The sequence below is a fragment of the Rhinopithecus roxellana genome, chromosome 15 (genome assembly GCF_007565055.1).
Source record: "Rhinopithecus roxellana isolate Shanxi Qingling chromosome 15, ASM756505v1, whole genome shotgun sequence".
NCBI classification, from domain to species: Eukaryota; Metazoa; Chordata; class Mammalia; order Primates; family Cercopithecidae; genus Rhinopithecus; species Rhinopithecus roxellana.
Genome location: NC_044563.1, coordinates 123,644,148 through 123,662,534, shown reverse-complemented (window position 1 = coordinate 123,662,534; position 18,387 = coordinate 123,644,148). Strand labels below are relative to the sequence as shown.

At 39.9% G+C, this 18,387-nt stretch overlaps 1 protein-coding gene across 1 annotated transcript in view; it reads left to right on the top strand.

Annotated features, from left to right (window-relative positions):
• The window catches only part of CWF19L2 (CWF19 like cell cycle control factor 2), a 176,249-nt gene extending 167,938 nt beyond the window's left edge, over window positions 1-8,311 (top strand). The window contains exons 19-23 of the transcript XR_004053602.1: window positions 2,728-2,944; window positions 3,451-3,630; window positions 4,171-4,570; window positions 6,909-7,070; window positions 7,645-8,311. The gene's annotated coding sequence lies outside the window, so the exon portion shown is untranslated. The remainder of the gene's footprint in view (window positions 1-2,727; window positions 2,945-3,450; window positions 3,631-4,170; window positions 4,571-6,908; window positions 7,071-7,644) is intronic.
• The last annotated feature ends 10,076 nt before the right edge of the window (window positions 8,312-18,387 follow it).

Below are 18,387 nucleotides of genomic sequence, written 5' to 3'. Positions count from 1 at the left end.
ATAACCATGATTATATTAATAAACATTCATATTTATTCATATAAACATGGCTATATTTAAAAATGCAATTTATGATGGAGAGTCAAGTGTATTTACTCAGTGAAAGAAAAGCATGGAATATATATTTGTGCATATGTAAGTTTTATCTACCATATTTACTTATACATCTCCCCTTTTAGAACCAATATTCTGCCTTTTAAATTATGATAATTGAACACAGTCATGCAATCCTCCCACCTCTGTCTCTTGAGTAGCTAGGACTACAGGCACAGGCCAATCATGCCTGGCTAATATTTAAAAAAAATTTTTTTTAGATATGAGGTCTTGCTGTGTTGCCCAGGCTGGTCTCAAACTCCTGGGCTCAAGCGATGCCCCTGCCTGGGCCTCTCAAGGTGCTGGGATTACAGGCATGAGCCACTGCACCTGTCCCTAGCAACATCTTAAGGGCTGATCTTCTGAAATCTTTATAACATCAGGTAAAAAGCAGATAAGAGTGGGATTACCTGCACTTTTTGTGCTGAGCATTTAGTTCCCCTCTCTAGAAGAGTATCACTAGGATTTACAATTTTTGTAAAACAAAACTAGTGTATTTCTACACAAACCGGTAACTCATCAAGGGAAATATCTGATAGGTATTTCCTTAACAAAATGATCAAACTTAGCATTTCCAACAGGATGAGATAAAATACCCTTCTTTACCTTTGAATGTGATACATGAGAAGCTCACAACATCACCTATATAATATTCTGGAATTTAAAAAACGGAATCTACTCATCAGAAAACAATCCAGATTGTAAGACATACTGTAAAACAAGTAGCCTTTACTCTTCAAAAATGTCATTGACATAAAAGACACAAACGGCTGGTGAACTGATTAGGGAAAACTAAAGAAATATGACAGCTCAATTCAATGAGTGACTTTGGATTAATTCTTGGATAAGAAAAAGAAAACAAAAAAGCTATGAAAAGTACATTATTGAAACAATTGGGAAAATTTGAACATGGACTTTATCTTAGATACTAGGTTTTTAAAAAAAATCAGTGTTAAATTTCTTGAGTGTGATCACTGCATGGTAGTAGGTAGGTATGTAAGAGAATACTTCTTTCCTTTGGAGACACATGCTGAAGTATTTGGGGATGAAGTGTCAAAGTCTGCAAGTAACTCAAATGATTGAGAGAGAAAAAAATAATATATATATATATATAAAGATAAAACAAATGAGATGAAATATGCTAAAACTGGCAAATCTAGGGGAACAGCAAACAGATGTTTAATGTATTATTCTTCTGACACTTATGAATGTGTAAAATTTTTCAAAATAAAAAATATGCAAAATGCATATACAAACCAGAGAAAATTAGATTGAGTACACAACATAAAGTAGTGTGAATTTGCTTGTTATTAATCATATCGTGCTTAATTCTCATTTTAATAAGAGATATATGTGTGTATATATACACATATATATAATAAGAGATACACACACATATATACACACATATATAATAAGAGATATATATATTTGAAACAGTTTCACTCTGCATCCAGGTTGGAGTGTAATGGCATGATTACAGCTCACTGCAGCCTTGATCTCCTGGCTCAAGCAATCTTCCCAGCTCAGCCTCCCAAGTAGCTGGTACTACAGGTGCACACCACCATTTCCAGCTTTTTTTTTTTTTTTTTTTTTGGTAGAGATGGGGGTCTTGCTATGTTGCCCAGGCTGACCTAGAACTCAAGCTCAAGCAGTCTTCCTGCCTTGGCCTCCCAAAGTACTAGAATCACAGCCATGAGCCACCGTGCCTGGACAAGAGATATTTTTAAATGTCATATTTTTAAACTGGATGAAAGCCATTGATAATATAACCTGCTTGCAGATATAATTCAAAGAGTCAATATAATGCCCTCACTGTAACATAAAAGAGAACAAAATATTATATTCTTCGATAGGCTAATTCTCAGGCACAGCTACACTATTAGAATGCCCCTACAAATTTCCTGAATTTCCCCTAGAGGGTGTTACTGTCCCTATAGTGAACAACTGGATTAACTGCTAGTGTAGCAGGGATGTTACCCTGAGACATCACTGAGATTACAACATGACCATGCACGTTTACTGAAGGGGTAAGAAGCCCACGGAATATCAATCTGTATGCATTAATTGCCTGAGGGTTTTGAGGTTTTGGCTATATACTGAGGGATAATTAGGGGATGAAGGAGTTACAGATGAAGTATGGAAAGGGCTACAGGGTGTGTTGGTTCCCATAGACTTTGTTTAAACTCAGTGGAGGAATGAAGTCCTGGGTAAAAGCTGAAAAATCTGTTTTTTTTTTTCCCTAGGGTTTCAGAAGGAGATGTAGACACCAATATGTTGTTTACTGATATGCTGACAACACAGCTGAATGCAATTTATTTTGTCTACATTGGTTTCTTAAAATTATACAATGGAGGAAGTCTTTTCCCATGCCCTGGATGAAACGTGGCAGCTCATAGCTTTTCTGATTACTATTACTGTTACCTAATAGTGCATAACTCTAAGTTGCCCTGATTCAGTAAGTGATTAATAAAATGTTCAGTCCAATATATTAGGAAATGCTTCATTCTGAGGTCAATAGTTCTGTTCCCTTCCGATTCTTCAGTTAGAGCCTGCAGTGGGTGGTCCCCTACCCTCTCTGGAAGAGGGTGTGGTTGACTTTTTTCTTTTTCATTTCCCTCCCTCTTTCACTAGCTACCCATATTTCTGACTGCTCCAGAGGGAGTTATAACTTGGAGTAGAAACGCAGAAAAGAGGTGAAAGAGTGTCATTGAATGGGTCTTCAGATGACTTTAGTCTCTCTGGATCAAGCAGATGTTGAAAGTGGACCATCCTGTGGCTGTTTTCGTGGCACTCTGGAGGTTCCCTGCTGGTCCCACTGGAAGTTCTCTGCAGGCTAGAGGTGAAAGAGGTAGCGTTAAGCTTTTGCCTTTTCCCTTTGGGGAATGGGTGGTTCTCACAGCACTCAGTGGCTTTCTCCAAACAAATATTTTTACAAATCCTCTCTGACTTTCGACTGCCTTGATTATTTTATGTCTTTGATGTGTCCTTACAGTTATCTAACTTCCTTTCAAATTATGCAACTTGTACTTTACTTTAGAGTTTTATCTATTTTATGATGGAGCCTCAGTGGAAATTCCCAATTTAACATTTCATTGTCCTTAAATTCCTGGGTAACAGTGCAGCAATGCGAAGAAGCTAGAAGTGGTGAAGTCAAATTTAAATTTGATTTTAGATTTTATGACTAGCTTTGTGATTGTGGACAAGTCACTTAACCTATTTTTAAAATAAAAGTAACATATATTAATAGGGTTGATGTGAGATACAATAGGGTACCCTGTAAATCGTTAAAGCTGGAATATAGTAAGTGCTCAGTAACTTGTAGTTATTACTGTTATCTTTCCCTTTTCTGTGAAGAACAATCTGACACCTTCAGAGCTGGCAGATTTAGGAAATGAGAAGAAATTTCCTTGGAATGGATGTCAGTATTCTTATGGAAGGCCCCCACACCGTAGCAATGGTGAAACACCGTCTGTGGCTTCATAGGTAGCGGACATGAACCCAGGAGCTGGAGTAGTAGAGGTGACAGGATCAACTGTGAGTATCTGAGATATAACCAGGTGAGACTTTGTGGGAGCAAAGTCCTGCATGACCCTGCTGTGGAAAGTTCCAGTGAAATCCGTGTTACTACTGACACAGTGAGCCCATCATCCCCACAGCCAGTGGTTCAAAGTGAAGAGAAGAGGATATCAGATTTCATAAGACATAGAATTATGTTTTCTCTTCTTACGGGAGAAACACTGAAATGGTTAGAATGCTTTCAGTTGCAAGCGGAAGATACCTAAGGGTGAAATAAAGATTTTTAATTATCTAACATAACAAGATGTATAGGCAGCTGTTTGTGTTGGTACGCTGACTGCATGATGGTGAGGCCAGCCTCTCTGCAATTCTTTTAGCCTTTCATCTTGGTCACAAAATGTTTTCTGCCTTTCCAGGCATCAGGTCTTCATCAAAAGCAGGAAGAAGTGGGAAGAGTTGGTGTCAGTCATGTATATGCTTTTGTCAAAAAAGTTCAAGTTTTTTAGAACCACCCCCTACCCTACTGAGACCTCTGTGTGTTTGCATCTTTCTTATCAGGATGGTGTCACAAGGCCACAACCACTAGCTGTAAGCGAGGTTGGGAAAGCCTCTCTGATGGAGTTGGGTGAGTGTGAAGGAGTTTGGAACAGGGGTTGTGTTCATCAACGGACAGAGTCTGCCACAGATGCCATCATCTTCATTTGGGTGTGAACATCATTCTGGATACTTCAGAAAACCAAAACCCCAGCAAATCCAGACAAGCTCCAGAAAAGCTCCCACAACTTAGAGTAATATGGATAAGAATGGTGAAAAGAAAATCAATATGGAATTACAGTTTAGAAATTCCAGAAGAAAAGACTGAGGCAGATGGAGGAGTAGCGACAATCAATTAAACAGTGACACAGGCTCCCTGAACTGAGGATAGATTATCAGATCGAAGGAGCTCACCACATTTGAGGTAAAATTAATGAGTATTAGCTCATCGTCGATACTGTTGAATTTCAAATTTTAAGAAGAAAAAAAGTCTAAAATCATCCATCCTGAGGAAAGTATGTTATCAATACAAGAAGAAAAATCATGTAGGTATCAGATTTCTCCACAATATTAACAGTTAGAAAATGGAAACAACGGCTGCAGATTTTTGAGGGAAAATTATTGCTTTAATAATTTCTAAACTCAAAGAAGACTTCACAAATAATTTTCACACATGCACAGCTTTTAACTACTTCATTTATATACTTTCATGAAAAATTACTCCCCAAATTTTTTAGGTTAAAAAGGAAATGCACCAAAAATAAACAATGAAATATATAATAGAAAAGAAGTGGCTGGGTGCAGTGGCTCACGCATGTAATCCCAGGACTTTGGTAGGCTGAGGAAGGTGGATCACCTGAGGTCAGGAGTTCGAGACCACCCTGGCCAACATGGTGAAACCCCGTCTCTGCTAAAAATACAAAAATTAGCTTGGGGTGGTGGTGTGCACATGTAATCCCAGCTACTCGGGAGGCTGAGGCAGGAGAATTGCTTGAACGCGGGAGGCAGAGGTTGTAGTGAGCAGAGATTGAGCCATTGCACTCCAGCCTGGGTGGTAGAGCAAGACTCCATCTCAAAAAAGAAAAAAAAAAAAAAAAGAAGTATCATTAAGCAACAAAGTTGCTAAAAGTTTATGTGTAGGTAACTGTTTTGGCTTTGAAATTTTTATGACTTAAATATTCTCTAGAAAATATATAAAATAATATAGATTAATATCTGAGATATTTAAAAGAAAAATTGTGAAATATGGAGTGGGAGGATGGAAAAAGGGAGGAAATAAATCAGCTAATTTTTTTATCTTTCACCAGTAAAAAGACAAATAATGGAATAAAATTATTAATGTGGTATTAATAGACTCTTTCCTCTCCCCCAGCCCACATGAGAAAATGTTGTCTTGTTTGCCAGACTTTCCCCTGCCTTATGTTACTGCCAAACTAGTTCCTGTATTTTGGTGACATATAATTGGAAGATGCACAGAAAAGGATGTGTCCAGAGATGCTGAAGGAGGAGGTTATAGATTTGGAGAAATGAGGGAGATAGGAAAAGTCAGAAGTTTCCCAGAATAGAGTGGATCGATTTGACAGCTTTTTTCCCCCTTTGGGGTTTGACTTGGTGAATAAGAAGCACAAGAGGTTGTGGGAGAAAACTGAATAGGACAGGAAGGGAGATTCGGGATGTGTTCATGGGGGTTATGCATCAGAACCTTTTTACATCCTTTGAAATATGAAAGTAGAAGATGCAACTCCTTTCTTAAGACTCTGTTGAGTCTTAAAGCAGAGTTAACATTCTGATGAACTTTGCTTTGTGATGCTGTGCAGAGAAGGAACCACAAAGATTACAGCTTCACTAGGGTTACACCTGGAGGATTTGTCTATAATTGTGGACTGAAAGCACAGCTTTCAGCTGAAATTTAGAATAAAACCATTGCTTTGTCACTGGAGTCAAGAGCACATTATTACCAGACTTCACAATAACAGTGGCAAGGAGAGAAGCTCCAATAGCAGCTGGGATAACACCAGACATGCCCTGGTGGATGTGCTGAAATCTGAGTTGTAAATGATGTCTCATGGGGAGTGGATATGTCAGCTGCAGAACTAAACTTACATAGTGCTATGCAACTTCACTAAATTTAGAAAGTCTAAAGGAATCCTTTACAACACAGTGCAATGAAAATTATGTTTTACTGCAGTTGCATAGATCCCCAGTTTCTCAAGCGGTTAGACCTCTGCAAATCCTCAGAGGAAACTAAAGCCACATCTGGATAACTTAGACCTTGGCTGACCAATCCTCATGCTGGAACTGGGTCCCATGGGGACATGGCGATGGCCAGATAGACTGAATTTTAGAAACACCTATAGGGTGTTTTCCAGAAATGGAAAGTAATGTGTCAGAGACTGAAGAAAATCACTTTACATTATGCTTAGAGAAAGTTCACAGATGAACAGGATTTCGCATCAGAGAGATGTTTCCAGCCTAAAGTTTCTTAGGATCTGAAGAACTGAGCTTTATGTACAGGATGAAACAGAGAGCATGAACATTGAGTGGTGTTTGCTATACTCTGTGTGGTACAGAGACGGGCCACATGAGTCATCATTTCAATAGGGTGGCAGACATTATTTTATTTGGGATGATGGTAAGGAAGTGTGTGTTCAATGATTTTTTAAGATACTAAGTATAAGATAAAAATGCTAGTAGAGTCATTCTCACTAACTCTGTTGAAAAATTCCTGGAGTAAATTTTGGTTTGGTCATTTCTCTGTAAAGATTAATACCCACTGGGATCACCACCAGAAGAAACCAAAGAATGAAAACAGCAACTACTAATGCCAGGAGGACAGAGCCCAAATAAGAAGAAACTCCATGTAGAATGAAAGCTGCAGGATGCTCTTTTTACCTTCCATCTATGGGATTTGGTCAGCCTTACAAGTAAGTGGGTACCAAGTGGTAACTACATGAAAGAGGGTAGAGAACAAATAGAATATTTGGGGTGACCAATAATGCTTAAAATGTTACATGGTGTCAGTTATAGTTTGCATTAATGCTTCCTCCCATTTAATATATATTGATAGAAACTGCAATAGGAAATTCTAAAAATGGGATAAAATAGAACCACAATATGAAATTCTAAAAATAGAATTTTAAAATGAAATTTAAAAAATTCTGAAAAACGGCTTTGAGGGTGCAATCACCAGTTTCATGTAGTGTTAAGCACACAAGCTTTGACTAGCTGTAAGACCTGGGAAAATATATCTCTCTGAGCCTTAGTTTCCTCATGTGTGAACTGGAGATAACAATACTTAATACTTATGTTATATGGTGCTCAACAAAGGTGGTGTGTGTATAATACATATCATAAAGCAAAGTGCTTAGGAAATTGTTTTCTAATAAAATGGTATTATTATTGTAAGTATTGTATTTTTGGTATATAGTATAGCTGACATTGATTGTATACTAAAGGAGAGTTTACAAGCTACAAAATCTATTCTATTTTCTCCCAAAGAAAAGACCGGGGGATAGTAATACTCTTGGAGAGACGAAGAAAGAGTGGGCAGATGGAAGGTGCAGGTATTGATTGGTGATGATCCTGCCCAGCCAGAGATTTAAACATGTAAACTTGGAGAAGATGGGCCTGGAACTGCAATTTGGAGGAGGAGTGCTCTTTGGTGGAGAGGAGTTGTAAATGTCAGTGTGTGCCTAACAGTAGGAAACTGAGGAGAGAGGATCATATTTGGTCTAGAAGTGTTCAAGCGAGAGAGAAGAATGAGTGGCAGACTTGAAAACCCTCCCTATGGAACTCAGCTAGTCTCCCTGCCTGTGCACTGTGGTGTTCTCATTGTTCAGGTCTCATCGTCTCTGGCTCTGACTTTCCCTTGCTTGGGGTCCCTTACACTTTGGCAGACCCTCAGGTGGACTCTCACACGAATCCCACATGTATTCCAGACATTGTTTTCTCATAAGTCCAGTCTCTACTTTTAGTCTCTCGGGTATTGGCCACAGTTTCTGGTCTGCCTAGAATTTCTCAGCATGGCTATGCATGTCCTCATTATACACATTACTTTAGGATGTGTAAGTGTGTAGACATTTCACATGCATGCACATATACATTATTTTGGTGAAGGATATAAGGAGTTTGCAGTGTGTACCCAGTTCTCTATTTTGAAACTGTGAGTCCTTTAATTTAGATGCCTTTTCTATTATACTGTGGAAAATGATGAAGTAAAACAAGTGGGATGGAGGAGAGGATAGGGCAGAAAATAAGTAGGTGCATCACAGTAAGTGAACTGAAGAGTTCCCACTTCTATCAGTGGTCTCACAAAGAGGTGGTTTTATTCTTAATAAAGCAGTATTTTATCATTATAAAGAATCATAGAATATCAAGTTATTTAACAAAATCTTCCTCACCTGCCATAGAATTCTGAGTACAACTTCTTATTTTCATTCAAATAATTCTGCTTTTTCACAAGCTGGGGGGTGGATCCCCACAAATCAGTTTCCCTAAGTGGCTGAAGTTAAGAGAGAAAGTTTTTCTAAGAACACAACTGGAAATCTGTTATGAAACTTCAGCAGAATGAGCTATGTCAGTGTGGCGTCCAATTTAATCATTACCTCATTTGTCTAAGTCTTAGCTTCCACTTTTCTTCATACTTAGAAAGACAATCAATGTCTTAACTTTACAGTTTTAAATGAACTCCCTCTAGACACACATCAGACTAACACAGAAAATCATGTACATTATGTAAAAGAAATGGTCCAAAGTGAACACCTAGTGAAAATGTGAATTAAGACTAACCTAATCTTAGCCTTCCAAAATAAGATGACTCTGCATCTCTAGAAAGATTTTTATTCTTTTTCTCCTCACCTCTTAGGTGATTTCTCACCCAGATAAAATAAATCCTATAAATTTATAGCCCTTATTGCTATCAAAGTTTATTAACATGACAATATGACAAAGGAAAATTCCAACACAACAGATTTAAATATCTGTACTCTGGGCACATAAGTACTATGGTGGCCAGCAGAAGCGCAAAAGCTGCAATGCTGTTTTTGGTTTAGGAGGCTCGGTTTGAGACTACCCTTTGAGAAAAATGGGGCACTGTTACCATAATTGTTGTTGTTGTTGTTGTTGTTTTGAGATGGAGTCTCGCTCTTGTTACTCAGGCAGGAGTGCGGTGGTGCGATCTTGGCTCTCTGCAATGTCTGCCTCCCAGGTTCAAGCGATTCTCGTTGCTCAGCCTCCCAAGTGGCTGGGATTACAGGCGCCCGCGACCACGCCCAGCTGATATTTGTATTTTTAGTAGAGACGGGGTTTCACCGTGTTGGCCAGGCTGGTCTTGAACTCTTTACCTCAGGTGATCCACCCGCCTCGGCCTCCCAAAGTGCTGGGATTACAGGCGTGAGCCACCGCGCCCGGCCCATAATTGCTAACATACAGGAAGCCCTTCCTTTGTGCCATGTTCTATGCTAAACATTTTTACACAGTATCTTGTAGAGAGCCAGCAAAGGGATCGTGACCAACTCAGCATTCCACTGGCAACTATATGATCAAACAGCAAACTGTTTATCATGAATGCAGGATGTGAGCAAACTGCACCTGTCGCCAAAAGGTTTGCTGAGGGCCATCACTCCCTGGCACCGGGCTCCTTGAAGTTATCTAATGGGAAATGGAGCACCTATTGTTCGAAGGATGCAGTCTGGCAAGCCTGCTGTGAACCAAATGGCCAACTGACAGTTACCTGACAATCACCCCCCACCCTTTCTCGTTATCTGTTTTACCTAGTAAATTTGGAAGACTGAAAAAGCTCAGGGCCTTTGTCCATTAGATGCCAGGTGCCCCCTACCCCTTCTTCCAAATGTACTCTTTTGTCTTTGTCTTTTATTCCCGCGTTCATCTTCCTTTGTTCAGTCCACCAGGGATCGTGGTTGGTTACACTATCTCACTTAATTTTCACCATCACTTAACTGGGTAGATACTCATCATGCCCCTGTTATTATTAATACCCTTATTCTACACGTGAAGGAGCTGAGGCTTTGAGAGGATAAGCAATTCAAGTCACACAAAGGCTAGCATGTTGTCCAATTCCAGGGGGGTACAATCATACCATCGACTAGGAGATAGCACCCCTTGGAGCTGAGGAGTCCACACTTGGCACAGTTAACACAGTGGTCCTGTGGGTAACATGCAGTGCTAACATTCAAGTTTAGATCTTTGCGACTCTAGACACCACGTGCTGTCTCTGCTATATATAAAAGAAGTTGGAGGCCCTGTTGTAAGGAATGAACACAATTCCTAATTCTAGGGGGCAGAAAAGTAAGTCCCGTTAGCAGCCTTCAACGTGGAATCTGGAGGGAACTTGTATTATCTCAGGATCTTCTCATTTGAAAATGAAAACAGTCATACCCACCCTTTTCTTATCGCGCAAGTCACTGGTAAGTATTTTCATTTTCCAGCAGTCTTCAAAGCTGTAATCCAGAAGGACAATAATCTAGATGTAATTACTATAATGAGCTCCTTCAATCAATTCCCTTTGAGTTCGTGACAAACCTGATTTATGCTTAATTCTGTATTATTATTAAGTGACAAAGTCTAAAGAATCTCCCATGTTTGTGTTTCTAACAATGAAAAATGCAAGGGTTTTAAATTTACACACTTCATTTCATTTCAGCATATTTGGTTGGAGACTCTTGAACCTTAAGTTGACTGAAAGCATACAGTGAATTGTTCTTATAATTTATTCCATTCCATTTCCTGGTTAGCTATCTAAATTTTTGGCCTTTTGACTTTCACATTAAACAAAATAGTCTACACAATGCCATAACAGCATTCATCACCTTTCAAAGCTAAGAATAGACAATAAATAGTCTGGCATTCTTATTAGACCTTTGCCTTCGTGTGCATTTCAGCTCCATTCTAGCAAAGCTGAATAACAGATGAGCGTTTGATGCGACTTCAGATATCCCATCTCTCCAATTGCATCACAATAGACAAAACAGAAATGCAGAATGAGAGCAGTTTTGTTCATTTTTTTTCTTAAATCATATCTTGCTATTTTTTTCCTTATAGCTATCTCAATTCAATAAATGTTTCCTATTCTTCCAGCAGTGCAATGATGCTTGTCAGTGGAGTACCTGTTCTTTTAATACATAGTTATTTTCTAAAATGTTTCTATTAGAAAATGAGATAATGAGTCCAATTTTCCCAGTCTCTCTCCCTCTCTCATCTCTTGCACACCTGACAGATAGGTGCTCATGGTGCTGTATCTGGGCTGCCCTCCTAGGAACCTGGGACCAGCTGACTTGGAGCTGAATAGGGGAATTCACAGCTAGCTGCCTTGGGCCAACCTACATCAAACCTGGGCAGATTATCCCATTGGATTATTGGTTCAAGAAGGCCGGACAGAGAGATGAGAATCTAGGAGGAGATAATAGGTTGAATCAACCCGGGAGATTACGTGAATGCTTGAGAATTTGAAGCAAATGATAGGGGTCAGATCTAGAAATTACTGAAGCCTTGTTGTGATGCACGTTACATTTCAATTACAGGCAAGACTTGATTCCTACCCTCAGAAAAGATCAGATGACGAGATAACTACAGTCTGGGGTGACATGTTAGAATAAAGGTGTGCACAAGTTATTGTGAAGGAAATTAAATTACTAAGGAAGATGGGAGCAGGGGGAAAGTCAGGGACTATTTAATAAGAAAGGATACATGGGAGCTAAGTCTTGATGGATGAATAATCTTTTCAATAAGCAGGAAAGAATGTAAAACATTCCAGAAAGGAGCAACCCGATGCAAAATCACCAAGTTTTCATATAGCAAATGGAGACGACAAGGATTTGGGGTGGCTATAATCAAGGTGACAATGAAGGAGATCCAAGAACTGATACTGGCAAGGTGGGAAGGACCCAGTACATAAAGGGACATCTGTTTTATATTCAAAAGTTAGGATTTTTATCAGTGTGTAGTGGGAATCATTAAAGATCTAAAGGTAGGGAAGAGAGATAAATTGTTACTTAGAAAGACCACATTGGCACCCATGTGGAGGATGCCACAGAAGGACCTGACATTAGAGAAGGGAGGTTAGTTTATAGGCATTTGCAATGCTGTCCAGAGATGAAAAAGATCTGGATCAAGGTAGTGGCCATAGTAGGTAAGAAACACATTTGAGGCCGGGCGCGGTGGCTCAAGCCTGTAATCCCAGCACTTTGGGAGGCTGAGACGGGTGGATCACGAGGTCAGGAGATCGAGACCATCCTGGTCTACACGGTGAAACCCTGTCTCTACTAAAAAATACAAAAAACTAGCCGGGCGAGATGGCGGGCGCCTGTAGTCCCAGCTACTCAGGAGGCTGAGGCAGGAGAATGGCGTAAACCCGGGAGGGGGAGCTTGCAGTGAGCTGAGATCCTGCCACTGCACTCCAGCCTGGGCGACAGAGCTAGACTCCATCTCAAAAAAAAAAAAAAAAAAAAAAAAGAAACACATTTGAGAAATATTTTGGAAATAGAATTTTGAAAACAGGTCAAGGATGAGTCCCAGATTTTGGATGGATGAAGGGAACACAGGAAGAGAAGTAGTTTGAAGTGTGGACAGGAGGGATGAACCAAATGAACTGGTTTTAGAGTTTTTGAATTTTCAGAGCTCTAAGGAGTTCTGGAGGACATTTCCAAGAGCAGAATGGACCTCAGGAGAGGGGTGGTCCTGTAGATAAATATGAGCATCAACTCATGGAAAGTAGTTGAAACCATAGCCTGGATGAGATAACCAAAGAGATGGTGATAGTGAAAAAAATAAAGGCCAAGGACAAAGCCGTGGAGAACACTAGTATTAAAGGGGGAATGGAGAGGGCGCTGTTACGAAAGTCAATAGCTGTGGAAGTTTTGAAACAGTGACATTTAACATTGTTGAAAGAATCTGAGATTAAGCTGAAAGAATCTAAGATCAATCTGAAAGGTTGAAAAGCATTTGAGAATTTGTTAGATTTGACAGCAGTGGTCTCAGCATTTAATGGAGGGTCAGTTTTGGGTTGAGGAGTAAATGAAAGGTAAAGAAGTCAAGATTGGCCGGGCGCGGTGGCTCAAGCCTGTAATCCCAGCACTTTGGGAGGCCGAGACGGGCGGATCACGAGGTCAGGAGATCGAGACCATCCTGGCTAACACGGTGAAACCCCGTCTCTACTAAAAAATACAAAAAACTAGCCGGGCGAGGTGGCGGGCGCCTGTAGTCCCAGCTACTCAGGAGGCTGAGGCAGGAGAATGGCGTGAACCCGGGAGGCGGAGCTTGCAGTGAGCCGAGATCCGGCCACTGCACTCCAGCCCGGGCGACAGAGTGAGACTCCGTCTCAAAAAAAAAAAAAAAAAAAAAAAAGTCAGATTGTGACTATTCAATTTTTCTAGAGCCTTGACTATGAAGAGAAAAAATGATTTATAATAGCTGAATGAGTTAGGTGGATCATGTATTATCTTCATTTAACAGATGATAAAACTGAAGCTCTGAGAGGTTGTAATTTTCCCAAGGTCGACCACTGATCAGTAACAGTACAAAAACTAAGTCTCTGGTCTTCAGATTCCCAATTCAGTTCTCTTCTACTTGTCCACTGAATATTTGACAGATCCCCTAGTGCAGGGTACAGGATCACAGTCAGACAGTATACCTGTGACTATGGTATGTTTCACCCAATGGTTAAAGTATTATAGTGGGGATAGGGGAAGGGAAGAATTGTTTTTCCTCTTGGTCTGAACTTGTGAAATGCATACAGGAAAAGTTCATTTTAAGCCTCATTTAGCATGTTTTCTTGGCTGGGTGTGAATATTCCCAGCAGCCAAGTCCTGTTTTCTTCCTTTGCTTTATCCTTGACAGCCTTGTGCTCCTACTGTGATTTCAATTCATGACCTGAACATGAATAATAAAAAGTAAATTGCATTCCCATGTATATCGCTATTACAGGCCAATTACGTAGCTGCCTGAAATACTTTGTCACTTGGACAATATGCATTGACGGAACCTTATTTCCTCGATTTAAAAAAAAAATGCATTTTATTTGCTGTTTTCTTTAGAGATTAAAGCAACTGTTCTTGCAACGATGCACAGGCTGTTGGAGTCAGAACAGCCATCTGCACTAATGAGGATTACATAAATGTCCCTTGCTCTCATGTAAAGATAAACCTCACATCTAGGCGTGAGGAAACTAGATCTTATTCCTAACTCAGATACTATGGACTTAGGTCAACAATGCTGGCCTTCTTCACCAAAGACATAGAATCTTTTAATTAGATGCAGTGTTTTGCAGTGCTTGGAGACAAAGTTCACTGGAAAGGTGGTATTGATCTTAGAAAAGATTAAGCTAGGCTGGACATGATGGCTCATGCCTGTAATCCCAGCACTTTGGGAGGCCGAGGTGGGTGGATCACCTGAGGTCAGGAGTTCGAGACCAGCCTGACCAACATGGTGAAACCCCATTTCTACTAAAAATACAAAATTAGCTGAATGTGGTGGTGTGTGCCTGTAATCCCAGCTACTCAGGAGGCTGAGGCAGGAGAATCACTTGAACTGGGGAGGCGGAGGTTGCAGTGAGCCGAGATCACGTCACTGCACTCCAGCCTGGGCAACAAGAGAGAAACTCTGTCTCAAAAATAAAAAAGAAAGAAAGAAAAGAAAAGATTAAGCTAAAGAGCACATTCACATATCTTATGAATTAGCCTGGGTCCCAAATGCACTTTTTGTTATAAATACTCAAACACAAATCTTTATTTCTCAGGCAATCCATTTGCTTTGTCCTGAAAGACGTAGCCAATTAAAAATGGACATTTTAGGCTGGGCACGGTGGCTCACTGCTGTAATCCCAGCACTTTGGGAGGCCGAGGCGGGTGGATCATCTGAGGTCAGGTGTTCAAGACCAGCCTGTCCCAAATAGTGAAACCCCATCTCTACTAAAAGTACAAAAAAAACCAGCTGAGTGTGGTGATGGGCACCTGTAATCACTGCTACTTGGGAGGTTAAGGCAGGAGAATCACTTGAACCTGGGAGGCGGAGGTTGCAGTGAGCTGAGATCGAGCCATTGCACTCCAGCCTGGGCAACAAGAGTGAAACTCCATCTCAAAAAAAAAAGGACTTTTTTTGGAACAGATGCTAAGCTTAAGGGTTAGAACCTGTCATACTTTTTTGGTAATTATTAATAAATTATTATACACAATTATTAAAACAATTATCAAATTCATATGCACACATATTTATTGTAACAATTGTAATCCCATAGATTCACCAAATGAGTTAATACTTATTATTTGTTTTGCATATTGTCATACCCAGTAAATAATTTCTGATTGACTTCATTCCATTCGTGATTCATTAGTAAAATAACTGCAATTTGTAAGTTGAACTAATTCCCACTCAATCAAAGAAGCAGTACTGACAAGCATCAGAGAAATCGGCCTTAAGGAATCTTTGGCTGAAGAGTTCTGTTGAATATGATATGACTAGAAAAAACAACACAAAGATGAGCATTTTACTTCAATATTTTTTATGGTTTTTTTTTTTTTTTTTTTTTTTGGCCTGTCAGTTGGATTTACTATCTGGTTATAGCTAATCACAGTGGGAGACATAGGTGCAAATAAAACAGATATTTATGAGCTTTATTTATTTTATATGAAGTTATTAAATTCTTTTATAAAATAAGAACTTAGCAGTGCTAAGATTTTTTTCTTTTATTCTACATCCTGAAGTTCAGTCTCAGCCTGTATCATCCAGTCATTTCCTAGCATCCCTGTATATTAGAAGGAAATAAGTCTAATATTTAAAAACTCTAAGTGGCGTTCAGGAGAGTTTAGAATTTTTAATGTGAACATACATTTTCTTGAGCCAGAAGCCCTTCATCAGTTCTCAGCTTTGTGAAAAATATTCCCATCTTCAGTGTCACCAGCCAACCTCCTGGCCTGATCCCGGCTCTGGCTGAACCGTGAGAACTTGTGTTCAGATGGCTAAGGAAGCAAGATTCCAAGTTAGAGTGGAGGCAGTGTGGCTGCCCATGAGGTGAAAGCACCCCAGAGTTCTTCCTAACTTCACAGCTGTCTTAAAGCTGTGCTCAAAATCGTCAGAAGCTGCAAGTCCAGGCGAGGAATACTAATTGGCCAAATATGTTTGGAGATTTTATTGGGCAACATGGCTTGAATACTGATTTCCATTGATTGCCAGGAAGTGTACAAAAGCTATATCTTTGGAGCAATGGCAAATTTTGCCATCTGTAAAACCGAAGGATATTTCTATTTTAATGAATAAATTTGAAGACAATATTTGAATCCTCATTTCGTTAATAGAGTACAAACCTAGCCCTGTACCTGACATAAAATGCATGCTTAATAAATGCTTGTCGGCCGGGCGCGGTGGCTCAAGCCTGTAATCCCAGCACTTTGGGAGGCCGAGACGGGCGGATCACGAGGTCAGGAGATCGAGACCATCCTGGCTAACACGGTGAAACCCCGTCTCTACTAAAAAATACAAAAAACTAGCCGGGCGAGGTGGCAGGCGCCTGTAGTCCCAGCTACTCCGGAGGCTGAGACAGGAGAATGGTGTAAACCCGGGAGGCGGAGCTTGCAGTGAGCTGAGATCCGGCCACTGCACTCCAGCGTGGGCCGCAGAGTGAGACTCCGTCTCAAAAAAAAAAAAAAAAAAAAAAAAAAACAACTAAATGCTTGTCAATGGAATAAAGGGAGCTGTACCTTGCTCACTGCATTTCCTACTTTCTCTACTGTATTTTTAACTTGGAAAGAAATGAATGCACCTGCACGTCATCTTCATAGCCTGTGCTGCTCTTTATCCAAATTTATTTTTTGGAGGCTCAAACTAGTCAAAAAACATCAAAGGAGAAAAGTCCCCCATCTCTATAATCCACTCAAAAACAATTTCAAGTTAGTTACATACAGCGAAGACAGGGATCTGTAACACTGAGCCTTCATGTATAGCCTCTTTATCTTCCACATTCTCTAAGGAAAATTCTCTCAGGCAAATTATATGAAAATTCTGAAGGACTTGTGGACACCTGGTAGCTAAGATCAAATGAAACAGAAAATAAAATGATTCTTCACTCTTGGAATGAACTGTCAAGTCTCCTTTCCAAATAGAATAGGCTGTTAAATGGGACATATGCTGTTTCCTTCAAATTCCAGCTAAAGCCTCAAAGCTAAGGATGATAGAGGCGATGTACCCACACTTTCTAAAAAGAGATGCCAGACTCATCCACGCAGGGCCTGCAAAAAGATAGTGGAAAGGTACCCATCATTCACCTCCAGTCTGTGTAGGAGGCGACTAGAATGTCAAAAGACATTTTGGTACTTGATAAAGGTTGAATAAATGTATTAGAAGAAAAAGAATGATATAAGGTAACAGAGGGTGAGAATAATATCAATACAAAATAAGAGTATACAGTTATAGAAAGAGAGGTTTCCAGTGGAAAAAATCATTATACACCATGAGAGAATCCTGTTGAATTACATGAAATTTTATAATTTTTATAAATCCTTATAAATGGATCTTATCTATTCCCTAATGTTCCCAATACAAGTATGTAATGTACCTGACATGGAAAGTCAGATGTGTGTATGTGAACATGTATGTATGTAAGTTCTATGTTTACTGGGCTTTATTTTTCTACACATTATGGCCTCACCAACCACTTCTTCCTCCTCCACCACATTTCTCAGTCAAGAAAAGGAAGAGTATTAGAATGTAATATTCTTGATATTCACAGAGTTTCTGGAATTGTTGAGAAAACTACTTATAGCCCATGGAAACTATTGTATTGGGATGTCATGTGAGAATATTTCTGTTGTCCCAGGATTTCAAAGTTAGGAAAAGAAGGGTCCGCATACACCAATATTCTAGGTCCAGAGAACTGCCAAAATTGGCAGCAGCCATTTATTCACATAGCTGACTGAAAATATTCTGGTTCAGAGAATTGGCCTAACATGGCCTCTTTGCTCCTCCATCCGCCTTTGCTCTTCTCCCACTCCTCGTACTTAATATAAGGATGGATCCAGGACAGGGGAGGCTGCCTTTGTAAGTGAGATACAGTGCATCTGACTGACTGACTGTGTTTTCTCCCCTCAAGACCCTCCTGTGTAGAGGACAATAGAGAGTGCCGTCTTTTCATGCAGGGAGAGGAGAGAATACCCGGGAGAAAGAACCCTTTGTAAAGACGAGAGAGAGGGCTGGAAGAAAGAGAGACTGGTGTGTTAGTCTCCAGTTGAGTCCTTG